This window comes from Oryctolagus cuniculus, chromosome 7 (assembly GCF_964237555.1).
Source record: "Oryctolagus cuniculus chromosome 7, mOryCun1.1, whole genome shotgun sequence".
Taxonomy (NCBI): domain Eukaryota; kingdom Metazoa; phylum Chordata; class Mammalia; order Lagomorpha; family Leporidae; genus Oryctolagus; species Oryctolagus cuniculus.
The window spans coordinates 148,089,194-148,108,270 of record NC_091438.1 but is presented as its reverse complement, the minus strand read 5'-3'; the positions used below and the strand labels follow the sequence as shown (position 1 = coordinate 148,108,270).

General features: G+C 63.9%; 1 protein-coding gene across 6 annotated transcripts in view; it reads left to right on the top strand.

The window, feature by feature from the left end:
• EPHB2 (EPH receptor B2) overlaps positions 1-19,077 on the top strand; it is a 177,262-nt gene that overhangs the window by 36,495 nt on the left and 121,690 nt on the right. The window contains exon 1 of one of the 6 annotated variants that reach the window (XM_051857958.2): positions 10,689-10,829. The exons of the other annotated variants lie outside the window; for them this stretch is intronic. The gene's annotated coding sequence lies outside the window, so the exon portion shown is untranslated. Of the gene's footprint in view, positions 1-10,688; positions 10,830-19,077 lie in introns of those variants that run through there. 6 annotated transcript variants of the gene reach the window in all.

Sequence of the window (19,077 nt, the reverse complement as noted above, 5' to 3'; positions counted from 1 at the left end):
GAATGGAGCCGAATCTTGGGGGACGGGGAGGGTGGGCGCGCTCAGGAATTCCGGGAAAAGACGTTCACTTTCTCCCCCGGCCCTGGGGAGCGGCCGGCAGCAGGGAGGGACGTGATAAAAGGGGTGTTGGGGACGGTGTGCGCCGCTGCGGTTTCCCCACGAACGGGCGGCAGGAAGCCCGGCTGGGCGGCTGGCCCGCGCAGGTCCCCTGGGAGATGCGGCTGGAGACTGACCCCCAGGACGCCGCGCCAGGCCCAGTCAGCCAGGGCCCAGGGTCGGAGGGGCTCGGTGGGCCCAGCGCCCCGGGCCTCCCCCTGCCCACGGGCAGCTTTATCTGGGCGGCTCCGAGGGCAGCTGGCTGGGCTGAGTGGGCCTGGCTGCCTGCAGATTTATGAGGTGTGGGGGAAGCAGCCGGGTGGCGGGGGAGCCGGGGTGTCCAGGGCCGGGTCTGAGGGGAGAGCCGGGACGCGTGCTGACCCGTCTCCTCCTTGGGGCCCTGCCAGCCCCTGTCACTCCGCTCCTCATTCCTCAGAGCCTGCCCCGGGCCGGCCTTGGGACACAGCACCTGCTGCCCCAGTGTCCCCGATGGGCTCCCTGGGAGGGGGCTACGCACACAGGGGCCATGTCCCGGAAGCTCAGAGGTGAGGAGGCTGTGGGAAGAATGTGCTGGAATCTTCTATGCCTGGTTTGAAAGCAGGCGAGAAGCCACGTGCTGAGTGCGAGTCCACCGGGGACCCTCAGCTCCCTGCACTTGCGCCCCTGTAAGCAGCTAGTGTGCCCAGGAGCGCGACTCGGCGATCCCCACCGTGACTGCCTCGGGGAAGAGCCCTGACTTCTTACGCCATCCTCTGTGTCTTTGAGAGGCAGAGAGAGAGAGAGAGGGAGAGAGAGAGAGAGAGAGAGAGGGAGAGAAAGGGAAGAGAGGTCTCTGTCTTCTGGTTCACTCCCTACATGGCCGCAATGGCTGGAGCCGGGCTCATCCAAAGCCAGGAGCTTCTTCCTGGTCTCCCACGTGGGTGCAGGGCCTTAAGCACTTGGGTCATCTGCTGCTGCTTTCCCAGGCCATCAGCATGGAATTGGACTGGAAGTGGTGCAGCCAAGACTCGAACTGGCGCCCATACAGGATGCCGGCACTGCAGGCAGAGGTTTAACCTGCCACGCCGCAGCGCCGGCCCCTCCTGTGCTGTTGTGATGTCTGCTCATAAGCATAGACTTCTGTGCGCTTAAAACCCTCGGTTAAAACCCAGGGTAGTGGCAGGGATGTGGGAGACGGAGAAGGGCAGGCCTTCCCCACGCTCTGGGGTGGGGTCTCGGCTGCTGTCACGTGGGCCTGAGTGTGCTCTGGGCTGGGGTCTGTTTGGATGCTGAGGTCATTCTCAGTAAGAAGCCTTGCTCCCTGGGAGGCCCCCAGCCTCAGTGGGGAGCCCCCACCCACCCACTCACATGGAGGAGCTCACGCAGTAACTCCAGGGAGTTGAGGTGGGTTGGGGTGGTCAGGAAGGGCTCCCCGGAGGTGGTGACCATTGAAGGGTGCTAAGTCCCCTCTGACAGAGGACTGTCAAAGGACTTTCTGGAAGGGAAGCTAAGGGCACGTTCTTCAGCCAGGCAGGGTGCATCCGAATCCTTGTCCATCTGTTTGCAGCAGAGGGACTCCGAGCACGTGTCGTCGCCTTAGTTTTCTCTCCTGTGTGACGGTGCAAACAGTCGGCTGTGCTCACCAGCTATAAGCTAGTTCCTCTTCTCTTTTTCACATATGGGGGTCCCCCAAAGTAGGGTGCTGGCTCTGAGAGCTTAAAAGCCCCCTGCCAAGCGTCCAGGGCCACAAGCTTGGGACAGAGGCAGAGCACTGGCAAGGAGGGTGTGGAGCGGCCTAACGCAGGCGTTCCTCCAGGGAGGGGCCTCCTGGGCAGCTGGCCACACCAGTGTGGCACCAGGCGTCCTGGGGTCAGGGTCAGGGTCCACCCCATGCAGGGCTCCTAGGTCATCCACAAACTGGACACCTGCTGCCCTGGGCCAGGCTGGAGCATTGAATCCGAAGCTGGGGCAGAAGAGAGGCAGAGAGAGAGAGAGAGAGAGAGAGAGAGAGAGAGAGAGAGAGAGGGCTCCCACCTGCTGGTTCACTCCCCAGCCTTACAACAGCTGGGGCTGGGCCAGGCTGAAGCCAGGCCTCTTCTGTGGGTAGTAGGAACCCAGTTACTGGAGCCATCACCGCTCCCCTGGGGTCTACACTGGCGAGGAGCTGGAATCTGGAGCCAGCAGCAAGTTGAGCCGGGCCCTCCGTAGGGCGGAATCCTGGCTGCCACCCGGGGCCTCAGGACCTGGGACACAAGGCCCAGTGCCATGGTCCCTGATGGCCTTTCCTCCCTGAGCCTCAGAGTCCTCTGTGACAAGGTGGGGTGGGGGACAAGCTGGCCCATTGTTAAGCTTTTATAGTCCATGAGGTTGGAGCTCATAACCTCACCCCCAGAACAGAGCCTGGTACCCATGGGGGCTCAGCTAGAGGGATGGCCAGACGGATGGAGACACCGATGGATGGAGGGATGGATGGACAGACAGGAGGAGGGAAGGAAGGTGGGGGGAACAGGTGAGCTGATGCATGGATTGACAGACGGTTGGATAGAGGGATGTATGGATGAGTCCAAGCACTTGGGCCATCTCCTGCTCTTTCCCAGGCACGTGAGCAGGGAGCTGGATCAGAAGTGGAGCAGCCGGGACTCGAACCAGTGCCTATATGGGATGCCAGCACTGCAGGTGGAGGTTTAACCCACTACACCACAGCGCCAGCCCCTATTTCTTCTGCTTTGAACCTTTTTATCCCCAGCTATTTTACTGACTTATTTCCTCACTTTGCACAAAGCATCCTGAAAGAACACTAGACGTGGAGGCCAGCACAGCCCTAGGCCTCACTGCACCCGCTACGTCACCTGTGAAATGGGCACAGTGGGAACATGGGGCCTGCCCGTTTCCTTGGGGCCCCTTGCGTGCGCCTTATGTGCACCTCTCGGCTGTGGTGGCTGCTTCTTCTCCCTGCGCTAGCTGTGGGCCGCCTGCCTTTGGTGTCTGCCGGGCTCAGTGCGAGGCCTGCAGAGCGCGGTGAAGACGTGAGACCATGTAGTCCACAGAGCTGTCGTGGGGAAAGTCCGAGGCAGCCACGGGAGGGTGCTGTGCACGCGGGGGAGTCCGGGACCCCACTCGGTCGCTGTCCAACTCCAAGGAAGCCCAGCCTGGGGCTAAGTCCCCAGCAGTGGCTTTGCCGCTTCGCCTCGTGTCCAGGCGGCCCTGAGCCCTGTTCCTGTCCCCTCGCCCCACTGTGCGCGGGGACACACTTGGGAGGTGGTGCCATTCTCACAAGGGACAATTAGTGGCAGCAGCAGCTCCTGCAGCCAGTGGGCTCCGGGCCAGGCTTTGGGTGCAGGGCACCTGTAGGTCTGGGAGTGGCGGGAGGGTGAGGAGAAGCCAGGACCCTGCCCAGCATCCCGGCAGGGGGGATACTCTCTGCCCACCCACCCACAGCGCCAGGCAGCTTGGACAGGCAACGAAGTTCCCCCATTTTACAGCTGAGAAAATTGAGGCTTAGAGAAGGTCATGTTCGGCTGATTCAGAAGGCATCCTCTCACCCAGGCACAGTTCTGGGAGGCTGGGGTGGGAGGGCACAGACAGGGGCCTGGGGGAGCCCAGGGGATGCCCTTTTAGGCAGGCCCTGGCCGCTGGCAGAACTGTGACAGGTACAGGGGCTGGGGTCAATCCCAGGCCTAGCACTGGAGCTCTGGGGACGCGGACGGCTCTGGGGAGGCAGGGTCTCCAGCCGGACCTTTGTGGTTTTGCTTCTAAAAGTTCCTCCTGACCCAGCCGGGCCTCTGTTCCCTCTGTCCCAGAGCCAGGGTCCCTGAGACTCTGCCTCGTGCCGCCTGGCCACGGGAGAGCAGGCCTGTGCCAGGGGAGATGAGTCGGGGCAGCCGGGCAGCCGAGCGCGCCCAAGGAAGGAAGGCCTCCGTGACGCTGCCCAGTGCTGCAGCCCCCCTTCCCCTCTTGTGCCCCGGGGCCTCGGCGCCATCTGCCGTGACCCAGGACAACGGCAGCCCCGGGGAGGCAGCTCCATCTCGGGCCAGGATGCCAGATACATCCGCGGTACAGGCCGGCGAGGGAGCTGCCGCCCAGACTGGGGGCGGGGCGGGGGCTTGTGCAGAACACAGACCCCCAGCCGCCAACCTGGCCCTGTGGGGCGGAGGGAAGGCCGGGACTGGGACGTGCAGAAAGTGCTCGGGTCTGAGCTGACGCTCGGGCGGCTGCCACCTCGTGCCAGCACCTGGCGCTGCCGAAAGCCGGCCGATCGTGGGGAACGGAGCACGGGGCGTGGAGGCACGGGCAGGACGCTGGGCCGTGGCGGGAGCGAGGGTGGGGGGGCTTGTGCCCTGAGTTTCCATCTGACTCTAACCTGTTCCCCGAGTTGTCTTTAATGGGCATGTACTGCATTTGCCATGGAAAACACAAGCAGGAGTGCGTGTGGAAGGGAGTGGCGCGGAGAGGGGCGAGCTAGAGACCCGGCCTTGTGTCCGCCTATCTCCTGAGCCTCAGTTGCTACTCTGTAACCTGGGGATCGTAAAAGCCCCATGCGTGGCTGCCAGTGTTGAGTGAGCTCATTGCCCCCACTTCCCTGCCGGGGCCCTGTGGGAGCCCCCGCCCCTTCTCTGGCTCAGACCCTGGCAGGGAAGGCTGGCCGGGGCTTTCCGGGCTGCCCTGGCAAAGCCCACTCTACAGATGGGGACACTGAGGCCCCGGGGCAGCTGCAGGGTCCCAGCCGCGGGAGGGGGCGTGTGCGTGCCTGCTGTGGTTTTCGCTCCCTGTCGGCGCCTTGCTCAGTGAGTGTGAGGGGGCAGCAAGTCCCCATCTGTGTTTTCCAATAAAAGAAAATGAAAATTGAAGCGCATTAAAAATAGCTCAATTGGGATTCCGAGCGGGCTCCGAGGCCTGCTGTGGCAGCGCCGCCCTGCCCGCCTCCCCCTCCCTAGCCTGGCACCGGCGCTGCTGCCGCCCGGAGTCATCTGAGGCGAACGTCACCTGGGGACGCAGGGGAGACACCAGGGTGCAGGCGGCGTCCTCAGAGCACCGAGGGCCACCAGGGACCCCCAGTCCCAGCTCCCGGCTCTTGGGGTCCCACTGCGACGGGAGACAGGCTCCGAGCTGTGTGTCCCTGGGTGCCACCCCCCATCCCCAGAGCCACAGCTGGAGCCTCCTGAGGGTGCCGCCGGGACACCCGTGGCTGGGAGGAAGACAGCCTCCCTGGGCCTGCGTCCCGTCTGCTCCATGAGGACGTGACGGAGGCCGGGCGCGCTACAGGAGCGCCCTGTCCCAGCCGTGCACCCGGGAAGCCCTGGCTCCTCCCGAACCCCGACGGCCAGGCTGGGAAGGAGGAGGGTTTGGGAGGCCCCCGCGGCACAGGACCTCAGCCAGCTGTTTGCTCTGGGCCTGGCCAGGGCAGGGCCTCGCCGTGGCCCTCTCAGGGCCGGGGGAAGCTGTGCGTGGGGGCGTCTGGCCGGGGTGCTGGCACCCTGCCTCCCACATGGTCTCTCTTCCTCCTGCGCCTGGGACCAGCTGCAGCGCCCACACTCAGGGAGGCTGACGTGATTCCTGCCTCGGGGTCCAGGGAGCACCCCAGATCCACACAGGTGGGCGCGGCCTGGGCCTGTGCAGGGGGGAAGCCGGGCCCCATGCTGCTGGACAGCCTTGAGCAGGTCACATCATTTCTCTGGGCCTCTGTTTCTTCATCTGTAGAATGGGACTGACTCTAGTTTCTGCCGCACCGGACTTTGCGGGGATGAGATCTTGGGCAGGGCTTGGCATGTAATGAATGCTTAATCCACAGTAGCCCTGTGTTGCTGGGCCCAAGTGACTGGCCTGGCCTGGATGGGCACAGCAGATAGAACACCAGAGGCCGGCGCCCGCACCCTGCCCTCTCTCGGCAGACGGCCTGGGGCCATGCGTTGGGGCAGCAGCAGGTGTACAGACACCACTTTCCCCCTTGAGGCCGTGTGGGTCTCCAGCGGCCGCCCATCCCGGAGCTCCAAGTCTGGAGTGGGTGGGTTTCCCGGGGCTGAGCGGGTGTCTCTGGGGCCCCACCGCCCCGGGAGCTCCCCAGGGAGAATCCGTTTCCCAGCTCCCGAAGGCCACCAGCGTTCCTGTGGCCATGGCCCCTTCCTCCATCCTCACGGCGCTCCGCCCCACCTCTGCTTCTGTCCTCACATCCGGGACTCTGGCCCTCCCACCTCCCTCCCATGAGGCCATGTGGTGGCCCAGGGTGGTCTCCCTGTGTCGGCACCTTCGCATATCTCGAGTCAGAATCACCTGCAAAGTCCCTTTGCTATCGCTGGTCCGAGAGATTAGGACTTGGACAGCTTTGGGGCGGGGGGATGACAACATAATTCTGTCATCCTCAGTGTCAGCCTCAGTGCTGACCAGAGGGGCCGGCTGATGGTGACAGTAACACAAGTGGGGGCTACAAGACGGCCGGGCAGTCATTTCTAAGCACTCACTGCAGCCAGGGGCTGGGCGTGTGTATGACGTCATCGCTGTCCGAGCTACCTGCAAGGCAGGTGCTCACATGTCCGCTTCCCACAGGCCAGAAAGGGGCGGCAGGGGCTGCAGAGCGACCCCTGTGTGCGGGACAAAGCCCCTGGCTTCCACTCTCGGCCCCGCCCTCCTGCCCAGAGTGCCAGTGGCAGGCGCGGGGCTGTGGCCGGGCAGAGGCCCAGGGTGCTCAGCGAGGGAGGCAGTGGGAATGGGAAGACGGGCAGGTTGGGGGTGGGGAGGGCTGTTGAGGCCTCCATGGCGGTGGGGGTGTGTATCCAGGTGGGGGTGGGGAGAGGGGGACATAGTGGCCCCCACACTGTGTGGTCAGAACACGACCTTGGGCCAGGCCTCAGGAGGCACCTGAGCCCTGAAACCTCTGAGCCCACGCCGGGGGCGTCACATACCAGGAGCTCAAGGCCCCTCTCATCCCAGGGAGCTCTCTGCCTGTCCACAGGCTTTCAAGGACCCGACCTCTAGTCGGTGTTGCTGAGTTTGCCATCTCCAGGTTGCCTGCCCCCCCCCCCACCCTCCACAGGGCACTACCTTCCTGCAGCACCCTAGCAACCCCTCAACCCCAGCCTGCCCCCTCACAGCCTCTGCACCCCCAGAAGGCGCCACCCCTCAATCCTGACCGGCTCCCCAGGGCAGGGACGCAGGGGACAGAGGCCAGGTGCAGGAGGAGGGCCTTCACAGGTGCACGCGGCCCCTCCCCGCTCGCTCCGAGGCGCAGGGAGGCGTCCCTGGGAACTCCCTATTCCGGGCGTTCTCCGAAAGGGTCTTCCCGCCTCCCCGGGGAGCCTGGCTGCAGCCAGCGGGGAATGGGACAGATAATTGCAACGTGAAATGAGGCCGAGTGAGCGCTCCCCGCCAGGCCCGGCACGGGGACTCCCTGAGCGTTCATGGGAGGCAGCGGGGAGGAAACCCCAGATGGCTCCAAATCCCAGCACTGCCACCAGCTCCCTGGGGACCCCAGGCAAGTCACGGTGGCCTGGTACACAGTAAGTAAGTGTTCACAGTTGCACCCCTAGGTCCTCAGTGCAGGGCTTTCGGATTAGGATTGGTACCCCATTCCAATGCAGCTCCCCTGCCTCCCCTCCCCCTCCCTGCTGGTTTCCCTGGGAGCTGCCCTGGCCCGGCAACCTGGGCAGAAGCAGCGCTGATGCTAAGTGGTTCTGGCTTCCCTCCGGTGAGGCTCGCTTGCGGGGCCTGGGGCTAAGAGCTATGCATCCACACCTGTGAGTAAGGTATGGTTCACTGCCCCCATTTCCTGGGTGAAGTCACTGAGGCTGTGTGGATGGGGGAGGGGAGGCCACAGGCAGAGGCTCGGGAGCCCTGTGGGCCTGAGGGGCCCACCCACCGCACACCCGAAACCCACAAGTGAAGCGCCCGTCCCCCGCGGGCTGCCCGCCAGTGTGGCCGGATGCTTGAGGTTCCAGATCCAATTTCCCAATTAGAGCAGAAATTCCCGGCCCGGCTCCCAGCGCTGGTGAGTCCGAGGGGCGCCCGGGCTGCCGCCGCCCCCGGTACTGCATTCCCGGTGAGGAGGCGCCCCAGTGTGGGGCCGGGGAGCCGGGGGCCACCTGGGGTAGGGAGCTGGGCCTGGCTGTGGCCCGTGGGCCTGTGGCCTCCAGCTGAGTGGCACGGCCAGCAGTTTGGTAGGGTGGCTGTCGGGTTTGCTTTGAGGGGACGCAGGGCCGGGCCTGCTTGTGGCTTAGCCCAAGGCCACCTGCTTGTCATCTTACACGGCCTCTCCTGTCCCTTGGTCGCCCTGGCCACCAGCTGCCTTCACATTCCGCTTGGCAGCCCAGTGTTGTGGACCCCAAGCAAGCACAAGCGAGGGAAGCGCGTGACAGTCATTCCAGAGCGGGAACTGGAGCCCCCAGAAGGGGCGGCAGACTCAAGCTGGGGAGGAGTGGGTGGTCAGGGAAGGCTTCCTGGAGGAGGACATGTCTGAGCTGAGTCTTCAAGGTAAACAGAAACTTCCAGGTGGAGATGTGGACTCCCCGGGCAGCTCCAAGGAGGTAAAAAGAGCCCAGCCAAGTCGAGAACCTCCTCCCGCCCGCCTCTCCAAGGCCCTCGCCCTGGCGGAGCCCCCATTTCTCAGGCAGGGGCAGGACCCAGGGCCAAGGCTCAGCAGGGGGAGAGAAAGTGGGGCTCAGGGAGTGAGCAGACTGGGGTGGAGGGTGGTGCCGTGGGGCCCAGAGCCCGGGGCCTGCCAGCCTGAGGCCTGCGATGGCACCCAGGTGAGGGAGGGGACCCTCTCCAGTTGGGTGTGGCATCGCCTCCGCCACCGGAAGCCAGCTCTGATCCTGACACGGCACAGAGGCCAGGGGACCCGCAGCTGCGGGGGGTGGGGCACCTCTCAGGGGACTGCATCCTGCCCACTTCCCACCCCCGGGCATCGGCTTCTCCTTCTGAGTCAGACCATGCCTGCTCCCGGTTCCCCTCCTGCCACTCTCTGATCTGGACGCCCACCCTTGCTGACCCCACCCCACGCCTGGCCATGTCACCGGCCCCCACCAGCTCACGCTGGAAGCTCCCCGGCCCAGCTCTTGGCCTGGCGTAGCCTCTCAGGGTGTCGGGTGGGTAGGAAATGAGCAGGAATTGATGGGGAAGCCAGGATGGGGCAACTGCTGAGCGGTGCCCCCAGGAAGCCCCCGCCCCCAGAAAGGCCCCGCCCCCAGAACACTCCCTTGTAGGTCCCAGCCGTGCCTGCTCAGCCGCTGAGCTGCCCGGTGGGGGAGAGCGAGGCCTTGGAAGTACACCGAGCAGAGATGGAGTCCTGGGGGGGGGGGGGGGGAGCTGCCTGGGGATGGATGCAGCCACTCTCAGAAACAGCCAGCGCTCTGGGGCCCTCAGACTTGGGATGGGACCAGCCGCGGCTGGGGGCAGCCCTCCGTACCGCCCTGCTCCCGGGGCTGCGCCACCTCCATCAGTCTCAAAGAGGCGTGAGACCAGCCCCTCCGGGGGTCTCTGCTCTCCTCAGGCCTGGCATCCGCGCTCCAAGATGTCCACTCTTCCCCTGCCGGGAGCACCGCCCCCCACTTCCTCCTCTGCTCCCTTCTCAGTGTTTGGAGTCCAGGCCAGGTGTCACTCCTCTGGGTTACCTCTGACCCCTGGTTAGGTCCCTCTTCTGCCAGAGTCCCCCTTACAGGCTGTGGAACAGGGGATGGGGCAGGCTCGGGGGTCAAGTTCTCCACGGCCCCTCTGTGGGGTGGTCCCGGCCCCGGCCCCATCCGTGCCTAATGTGATGTGGAAGACAGGTCTCTGGGCCCTGGGGGGCTCCTGGGGAACAGAAACCAGGTTCAGAGGCAGCAGGACGGGACCTGGGAACCTGGGGCAGGCAGTCTGAGCAGGGCCAAGTCCAAGGGTAGACCCTGAAGCTTGGAGAGTCCTCAGGAGTTGGGCGTGGGAGCCATGGATGGTTTAGCGTTTGCTGCAAATCATTAAGTTTCTTGATCAGCCACAGTGTCTTTTATTTTCTAGTATTTAGCATGAACCCGACACACAGTAGGTGTTGGACATATGCAGGCTGCCTGGATGGGAGGGGTGGGTAGCAGGTGTAATAGAGACGAAAGTGAGGGAGGTCAGAGGGGGGATGGGCAAGTGTGTGGGCAGATGGGGCGGGGGAGGGAGGTTGGTGTGCTGGAAAGATGGATGGACGGACGGACAAACGCCGGAGGCGGGTGCTGGCCGTACAGATGAATGGGTAAATGGGTGGTGGGTGACGGATGAATGGAGGCCGTGAGAGGATGGGGGCAGGAAGCATCCATTCATACATGCTGCTGGATGGAGAGTTTCAATGGCAGTGTGGATACGAGTGGGCGAAGGGGTGGGATGTGTTGGGTCAGTGCACGGCTGGGTGGGGAGATGGACAGATGGACGGATAGGCGGATAGCTGTGTGGGTGGGCAGATGTCAGGTCGGCCTGGATGATGGGGAGCCCCGGGGGGCGGGTGGGCCAGCAGCAATCCACGTGGCCCAATGCCCGCCACCCTGCCCAGAAGCCGAGGGGTGGTCCGGGTTCTAGAATTTGAGTTAATTGTCTTGCGCTGGGGGAAACCGGGGCCAATTAGGCAAATGGAAGCAGGCGCAGCAGGCCTGCTAATCGCCTCGGAGCTGACGGAGCCCCCTGCACCCACAGCGGCCGCGCCGTATTGATTTGTAATTCACACTCCACTCACACGCAGAAGGATTTGAGGTGACTCAGACGGATCAGCCTGCCTGCGGAGGATGGTTCAAGGCAGGCGACCGAGCCGAGAGGTGCGAAGAGAACCTGCCTCCTGCTCCCACGTGGGCTGCACAGGGCCGAGCAGCTGGCCGTGGCTCCCCCGAGGCTCCCTTGTCCCCGCTGTGGGGAAGGCGAAGGCAGGGAGCGGCGAGGAGGGGCTGCATAAGCAGGATCCCAGTCGTGTGGCCCGTGGCTGCGTGGCGGATGGGGTGCGGGGCAGGGGGGCTGGTGAATGGATGCTGAATGGGACCAGCGAAGATTTCTCTCGCAGTGAGCCCCCAAAGTGAGGGTGCCTGGGACAGCGCGGGGCTTGGCACAAAGCCAGCGCTTGCTTTTTTTTGTTTCTTAGAGATTTATTGCTCTGATAGGCAGAGTGACAGAGAGAGGAAGCGAGGTCTTCCATCTACTTGTTCACTCCCCAAATGGCTGCAATAGCTGGGATTGGGCCAGGTTAGAGCCGGGAGCCAGGAACTTCCTCTGGGTCTCCCACGTTCGTGGCAGGGACCCAAGCACTTGGGCCATCCTCTGCTGCCTTCTCAGGCATGTGAGCAGTGCACTGGATCGGAAGTAGAGAAGCCAGGATTCGAACTCATGCTCCAGTATGAGGTGCTGGTGTCGCAGGCTGTGGTTTAACCCCTGCACCACGATGCCAGTGCCTAGTGCTTGCAGTTACACAGCCAGCCCAGGGCATTGGCTTAGGCATGCTGCATCATGGCCCGTGACCTCAAACCTCCAGGGGGAGGTGTGAGTTCTGTGCACGTGCTCCGTGGGAGGGGCTCCAGCATTCCTCGGGTTGCGGTGTCCACAGGAGGTCCTGGAACCAGTCCCCAGCGAGTAGCAAGGGTGACTGTACAACGTACCAGGCCACTGCCATAGTTCCTGGAGAGAAACCCCAACACCCAGCCTGCCGGAGTAAGTGAGAAAGAACATTGGATGTCTGGAGAGAGCTGGGTTGGGGGCAGGGGATGAGGTAGAGAAGCTCATGGCCGACACAGTCCAGGAGAGGGTCTGACGGGTCAAGTGAAGGAAGCCGTGGGAGAGGTGACAAGTACAACGGTGGGAGACACACAGGACCTGGGAGCCCAGCTTCAGGGCTTATCAGGGAAGGCTTCCCAGAGGAGGTGACGTTTGCGACCCATCTTGAGGGATGTACGTGTTTGCGTGTCCCCAGCAGGCCAGGCCTCAGTGCTGGCTGCACAGTGGGGCTCTGGTGGGCAGAGGGGAGGTGCAAGGCACTTAGCACCCACGTGGAGGAGGTGCCAGCAGTGACCGCCTGCGCTCCGGCTCTGCCGTGCCCTGATTGGCCACTCACTCCCTGAGCTTTCCCGTGTCTCATCTGTAACGCGGCCCTGGTGACGGGTCCCCTGTCCGTGGGCCACGGCGGGACCTCGTGGGATGAGGTAGCACAGAGCTCTGCACGGTGCCGGGCTCCTGTGGACACTGGTACTGCCGATCCGCAGACACGAGGGGTGTGCGTGTGCGGGTTCGCTTACGTAAAAGGGCCGCAAAAAGTAGAGATTCCAGGGCAGAGCCTGGCGTGTCGCGGGGACGGCTCGCGGGCGGCGGGCCTGGCTGCAGTTTCTGACTCGCTGTGTGCCCTTGGTCAGGTCGCCTGGCCTCTATGGGCCTCAGTTTCCTTCCGTGTGAAACGGGACCAGGGCCAGGAGTCCCGAGAACTGAGGGAGCTCCTCCTGTGTCCCCCTCCCCCTGTGTCTCCTCCTCCCCCGCCCCCAGCAAGCCCTGGTGTTCATTTACCACCACCCCGCCCCCAGCAACCCCGGCCCGGACCCCCATCCATCATCCTGTCCTTTGCGGAGGTTAAGTGGGTCCCCAGGCAGCGGATCCCAGCGCTCCCGCAGCCCCGGCTGCACAATGCGGCCCGCTGTTAGCGCAGCCCGCTGGCCGCAGGATTGGGTTTCAGCCGGGGCCGGCGCTGGCGGGTACCCAGGCCAGCGGCGGCGGGCGGGCGGGGGACAGGGTGGAGGAGCCGGCGGGCGGCGTGGTGGGCCCGGGCCTGAGAAAACACACGCCGCCCCGGGCGGGCCGCGGAGCCCGGCAGGAGCGTGTGTCTGGGCAGAAGGCTTTCCCATCAGCAGGGTCCCCGTCGTCCAGCCTGGGCCCCGAGCAGGGCCTGGGCTGCGGAAGCAGTGCGCTGGCCGTTCCCGCCTCGGAAGGTTGCCGGGGCTGGCGCGGCCCCTCACTTGAGCCCCAGGCCCTTTTAGGCTCCCAGCTGCATCTTGTCAGCAGGGGTCTCAAAGCCTTGTAGGCTGACCTGGGTTTGAATCCCAGCCCGGTTTCTTTCTAGCTGTGTGACTTTGAGCAGGTCTTTGTGCCTCTCTGGACTCAGTCTCCTCATCTGTGCAATGGGTCCACAGGGCCAGCCGTACAGACTGCAGAGTGTGTAGCTCAGGGCCTGGTCCCCCCACCCCCGTGCCCCTGGGAGATGGAAGCAGAGGCTTGGCCCCTTCCTCTTGTGGAGTGGTGCAGCCTGGTGGCTTCTGGGACAGAACCCATGTGGGTACATCTTGCCCAGCCCCTTACTGGCCACATGGGCTCCCAGATGGACAGTGTCTGCGGAGCACCTGCCGAGTGTTGGCGATTTTCCCTGCGGGCCTCTTGTGGCCCCGCCTGGCACCCAACCCCTACTGGGGTCCTGAGAGCAGCCTGTGAGGTCAGAGGGGGAGGAGTCTGTCCTCATTTTACAGGTGAGGGGGTGGGGCCTCAGGGAGGGGGAGCCACTCGCTGGAGCCTGGCAGTGGCCTTGAACGCTCTCTCCTCTTGGGACATCTAAGTTGGACCAAGGAAGGGTGATCTGATGCCCCGGGCTGGGGATTCCCACCGGGCTTGGGTTAGAGGTGCCCGGAGCTGCTCGGAAGACTCCAGAGTGACACCTGCTCAGGCCCCCACCAGGCCGATTTGCTGCCTGCTGGGGGCTGCTGGCCAGTTTGGGGGCAAAGACCACTCAACCACCTCCCCACCCAGCTGGCTCCCGGGCTGAGCCCCCAGCAGGGCTACTGTGGTGCCGAGAGTTCTCAGGACAGAGGCGTCCCTACCCTGGTCAGGGATCCTCCGTCGCTCCCCTCAGCCTGTGGACAAGGTCCCAGCCTGTGAGACCCCCCCACATTCCCGCCCCTCCCGTGCTCCTTCCACGCGGGCCGCCCAGCCCAGAGCCCACGGCCAAGGCCAGTGCGCAGCTTCGTCATGGCCCAAGCCGCCCCGCGCCTGACATTTCATTCTGCCTGGCTCCCTCCCCGAGACACCGCAAGCTCCCAACTCCCGGCTTAGAGCTGACCCCTTCTTCGCCCGGGTTTCCCTGGCCTGCACCAGCTGTGTCCTGGGTCCTGCAGCACGTCCGTGCACTGGGCACTAGCCCGGTAGCTCCTGGGGGAAGGGCCTGCTGACCCCAGTGCCCAGCACAGGGCTTAGCGCACGCTGGGTGGAGTAGACGTTCACCCGATGAGCCTAACTTAGTAACTGAACGCAGCCTGGGCAGGGCGACTGCCAGCGACAAGGAGCCTGGAAGCTGAGCTCCCAAAGCAGGCAGGGCCGGCGATCAGGGGAACGTGGAGGGCCACGTCTCCAGTGCCCCAGCATAGCACCTGCCGCAGCAGAGATCGGGCTGGCTGGACGCTGAGGCGGTGGCAGAGAGAGGCCGGGAGGTCACCGGCGGCCCGTTGGGCAGGGGCTTGGAGTGCACGGTACAGGAGCTGGGGTCGTCTCCTGCAGGCCTTCAACTCGGTTAAGATCTGATCAGACACAGGTGTGAGAAGCCCCAGGCGGCCACTGTGTGCAGCTTCGGTGCATCTGCCATGAGCCCGGCCCCCTTGTCAGTGCTGGGGCCGCGGCGGTGACGAGGGCCCTGGCAGGCATCAGAACAAGACGACTCACCTACGCGATGTCACTTTATCCTCACACAGACCCATTTTACGGATGTGGAAGCTGAGGCTCCGAGAGGGGCATTGGCTCGCCGGCAGTCACATGTTTGAGAATGCTGGAGCCCACGTTCTGGCCTGCACGGTCTCCGCCCTGCCCCTCTGCTGCTGTCCCCCTTTCCCCCTCCTGGCCTCGCGCAGGGCTAGATGGGGGCGAGAAAACGCACAGGCACGTTAGCCCTGTGATCTGCTCGTCCTGTGTCACCTGTTTTCTAAGGGCACGGTGTGGCATCTTAGAAATGATACAGATGAGGACACGGGTGTGGGTTCACATCCCAGCCCTGCCCATGCGCCCCCCAACTTCTCGTAAGATGGCATTTCCAGTGCCCCAGCCACTGCTTGGCACACAGAAGGCACTTAATGGAAGCCCCCTCTTCACACCTTTGGCGCTCTCATCTAACCGATGGTGGTGCAGACAGCCAGAGCTGCCCAGCGGTGGCCCGGGGAGCCGGGGGCAACATCTAGCCGGCCTGCGAGCAGGCCCCCCCCGGCCCCCTCCTGGCGGCCCGATGCTAACGACTTCAGTGTGTCTCCCCTTTGAGCTGAAATATTTCTGAAATGCACACTACAGTTCCCACTCGCCGGAGGGCCGGCCGCCCCTGCAGCCCGTGCAGCCGGGGCCTCTCGCTTGCTTGCTTGTGCGCCGGCTCCGGGCGGGAGAGGCGGTGTGGGCGCAGGCAGACCGCGCCCTCTCCCACCCCGAGGAGAGGAGCGTGCTCCCCGTTCCTGCTGTGGCCTGTGCGCCAAGAATCTCTGTGGCCTCCCCTTGCTCATCTCTTCATTGGGCCCTGGGGACCTGGCCATGGGGTGGGGTGGGCTGGAGAGGGAGATGGCAGCGGTGGCAGCAGGAGGTGGGCAGGTGGGCACGGCCTCGGCTCCCTGCGTCAGCCCATGGGCAGTGCCCTCAGCCACACTCAGCGCCAGCTCCCCCCACCCCCCGCCCACAAGTGTCACTTCCTCCACGAAGCCATACCTGAACGTGGCCTTCCCTTCCTCCATCCACTCCCGTTCCCATAGCTGACAACGCACCGCGCACAGCCCCGCGTGTCTTGTCACATCCGCATGGTGATTAATTACCTGTGGACAGGGACGCCAGCTCCCCAGCAATGAGGGATTGGCACTGTCACAGCGGAGGCAGCTTGATGGAGCCCCGTGGCCCCCAAAGCGTGTTCGGCGGTTTGCGGACGAACATTTTTAATTATAAGAGCCTTGTGTTTATTTCCCTTCTTTTTATGGAAAGTGATATTGGTTTTCCATTTATAATAATGATTACTCCCCCCCCCCAACTCTTTAAAATGTACTTAAGAGAAAAGAGGCGGTTGGAAGAAAAATAGTAAGTAGCAGGATTGGCTGACGTCATCCAGTGTCATCCACGGGACAGGCCCGAGGCCGGCGGCCCTGACGGAGCAGGGCACTGGCTCGTGTTCCCGCCACTCTGCGCCAGGCCCCTAGGACCCCATGCAGCTCCCCTTCAGGGACGCACAGGGCCTCCGAGGAGGCCAGGCAGTTACTGCCCTGGCCAGCTACGGGTGCTGGACCATCTCAAAACCCCCGTGACTGCAGAGCTGGAGGGTGCCGAGTTCAGGAGGACTTCCAAGAGGAGGTGACCTGAGTTGAGACGTCACAGCTGGGGAGCATGAGGGGCAGGCATAGCAGGTGTAGAGGGGCAAAGGTTCGAGAGGGAGAGCGCCACACAGTCATGGCTGCCTGAGCACAGCTGGGAAGAGACGACATGAGTGGCCCTGGGCAAGTTCCTGAGCCCCTGCCGGCCGGCGACATAGGACAGTGTCAGGTACCTCTTGGCGTTGTTGGGAGAATTTTGCAGGTTTCTGGCCCTCACTGGGGCCTCCGTGGAAATGAGTCCTCTCGCTCCGTGGAGTCTTGGGATTTCGGGGGAGGCGTCTGAGCCGTTGTGCCGGTGGGGGCGCTGGGCCCACCTGGGTTCCCGAGGCGAGAGCTGGTTGCCCCAGATTCCCCAGGGAATTGAGTCGGACGGTTGCAGTCGGTTTGAGAAGAACAAAGAGGAGCTCGGGGCATCCCAGGAAAGCAGCGTGGGTCGGGCTGGGAAGGGCTCCTTGGAGGCGGCGGCCGTCGGGAGAGGGAGGCTGATGTTTCTCAGATGCTGGCCAGCGTGGTCTGGGCGTGGGAAAGCCAGCGGGCCGAGCCCCCGCCTTCACATCAGGGGCCACATGGGTGCAGGTGCCAGGGTCAGCCGGGGCGGGGGGGTGCCGCGCTCCATCTAAAAATAGCTGCCACTTCCTGGGGGGTTTCCTTGGTGCTGGACTCCAAGCTAAACTCTGCCTGGCTCGCTGGGTCCTCACCTCCACACTGGGAGGTATCTGGGCCATTTCCTGCTGAGGACACGGCCCAAGGGTGCACGGCCAGGCGGGGGAAGAATGAACCTGTGTTAGAATGCAGCTCTGGCTGGCCTCCGGGCCCGGTGTGCGTGCTCTGCTCCCCGCCCTACGTGCACAGGTAGAGGGAGGCAGGGCAGGATCAGACCGAAAAGGGCCAGGGGAGGGGAAAGCAGCCCCAGCCCAGACTCCCCACACCAGGGCTGGGACTGGCAGGGGAGAAGGGAGCAGGGGAGCCGCCGCCCTCCGCTGCCTCTTCTGCCCGTTTACCCTCACTGGCTGTGAGCCTGCAGCGTGCGTCATCCGGGCCTTCGAGCCCCTGCCCTGGCAGGCTTCCCGCCCAGCATGGGCCAGGTAGGAGAGGGGCATGGTGGAGCCCCTGGGTGAGAGCCTAGTGTTTGAGCCCCCGCTTTCCTGCGCGACTTCTGACAGATCCCTGTTCCCTTCTGGGTCCACGTTTGCATCCGAACAACGAGGAGGTCAGTTCCCAGCCCCTCCCACCTGGGCCACACAGAACCCTCAAGTGCGTGTCCTCTGGGTCACCCAGGAGTCCAGCCAAGGGGTGGGGCTCGCCTCCCCCCGCCCCGACCCCGCTCCTCTCCCTCGGTCCACACCGCTCTCGGCAGCTGCTCCTCCGGCCCGGCCGAGAGCCCAGCTTGGCGAGTCCGATGAGGCCGATGAGAGAAAACAGGTTAAAAGTTCAGCCCTTGTTCTCTCCAGGAAGAAAAATCTGTAGCATTCCGAGTGTGAAAAGGGGCCCTTTTTTTGCAGCTCCAAAGCATCATAATAGAACTTCGCTTCAATTTGTCATCAAAAAGATGCCCTTGGCACTGGCTCCACCGTCCCTGGCACCCCTCCCCCCCCCCCCACGCCGGCCCCAGCGCCGAGAGACCCAGTGACCACAAACACAAGCCACAGGCGGTCTCAGGGACACTTCTGCATCCTCTCTTGTCAGCTCTCCTGTTTGGCTGAGGTCATCGCTGGGCAAGTGCTTCTTCCCCTCCCCACGCTCCACCCCCACCCACCGCCCCGCCGGTCGTGCCCTCGTTACCTCCCGTTTGAACCTTCTCAGTGGCCTGGACACTGGCACCCTGCCCCCAGTCTCTTGGCACTAGTTTATCCTGCTCAGGCCATCACACTAATTGTTCTAAATGCCCAGAAGTGGATGGGGCAGGAGGCTGGACACCTGCCCCGCCACCAACTCCTCTGTGATCTCTAGCGAATCTCTTTCCTTCCCTGTGCCCCAGCTGCCCTGTCTCTAGACAGGGGCAGGTGGCTGCAACACAGATGGTGGGCATTTGTATGGGCCAGGGACTCTGCCATGAGAAACCCTGGGTGGCCACGAGTGCAAGGATTGATTGGTGATGCCTGCCTTGGGAGCAGAGTGGAGAGCAGGTCTCTCACCTGCTAGCTGGGCTGAGCGGTGTGCCCGTCCTGCTGGGACCTGCTAGGTCCCCAGTGCGCACCTCATCTCCCCTGCCAGACTGTGAACTGCTCCACAGGGGGTCATGCTGCTCCCCACTTCCTGTCCCAGGGCACCCAGCACAGTGCTTGGCACATTGCGAGTGTCAGCTGGCCAGATGGCTGAGGGGACAGTTTCAGTCCACTCAACTCAAATTGTTCTGAGGGGCCTCCGTTGTGGTGCAGCAGGCTAAGCTGCCACTTGGGACTCCCACGTCCCAGACTGGAGTGCCGGGTTGATTCTTGGCCGCTCTACTTCTGACCCAGCTCCCTGCTAATGTGTCTGGGACAGCAGCAGATGATGGCCCAAGTGCCTGGGCCCCCACCATCCACGTGGGAGACCCAGAGGGAGTTCCTGGCTCCTGGCTTCAGCATGGCCCAGCCCTAGCCATTGTGGCCATGTGGAGCTCTGGGCCTGAGCCGAACTTGGGTGGGTGGGCGTGAGCTCTCTTGGGCTCTGTGTGGCTCGTGCCCTCTGACTGCTGGTTCCAGGGCTGGCCTGAGTCTCCTAACCCCTCTGCTGGTGCCTGCTA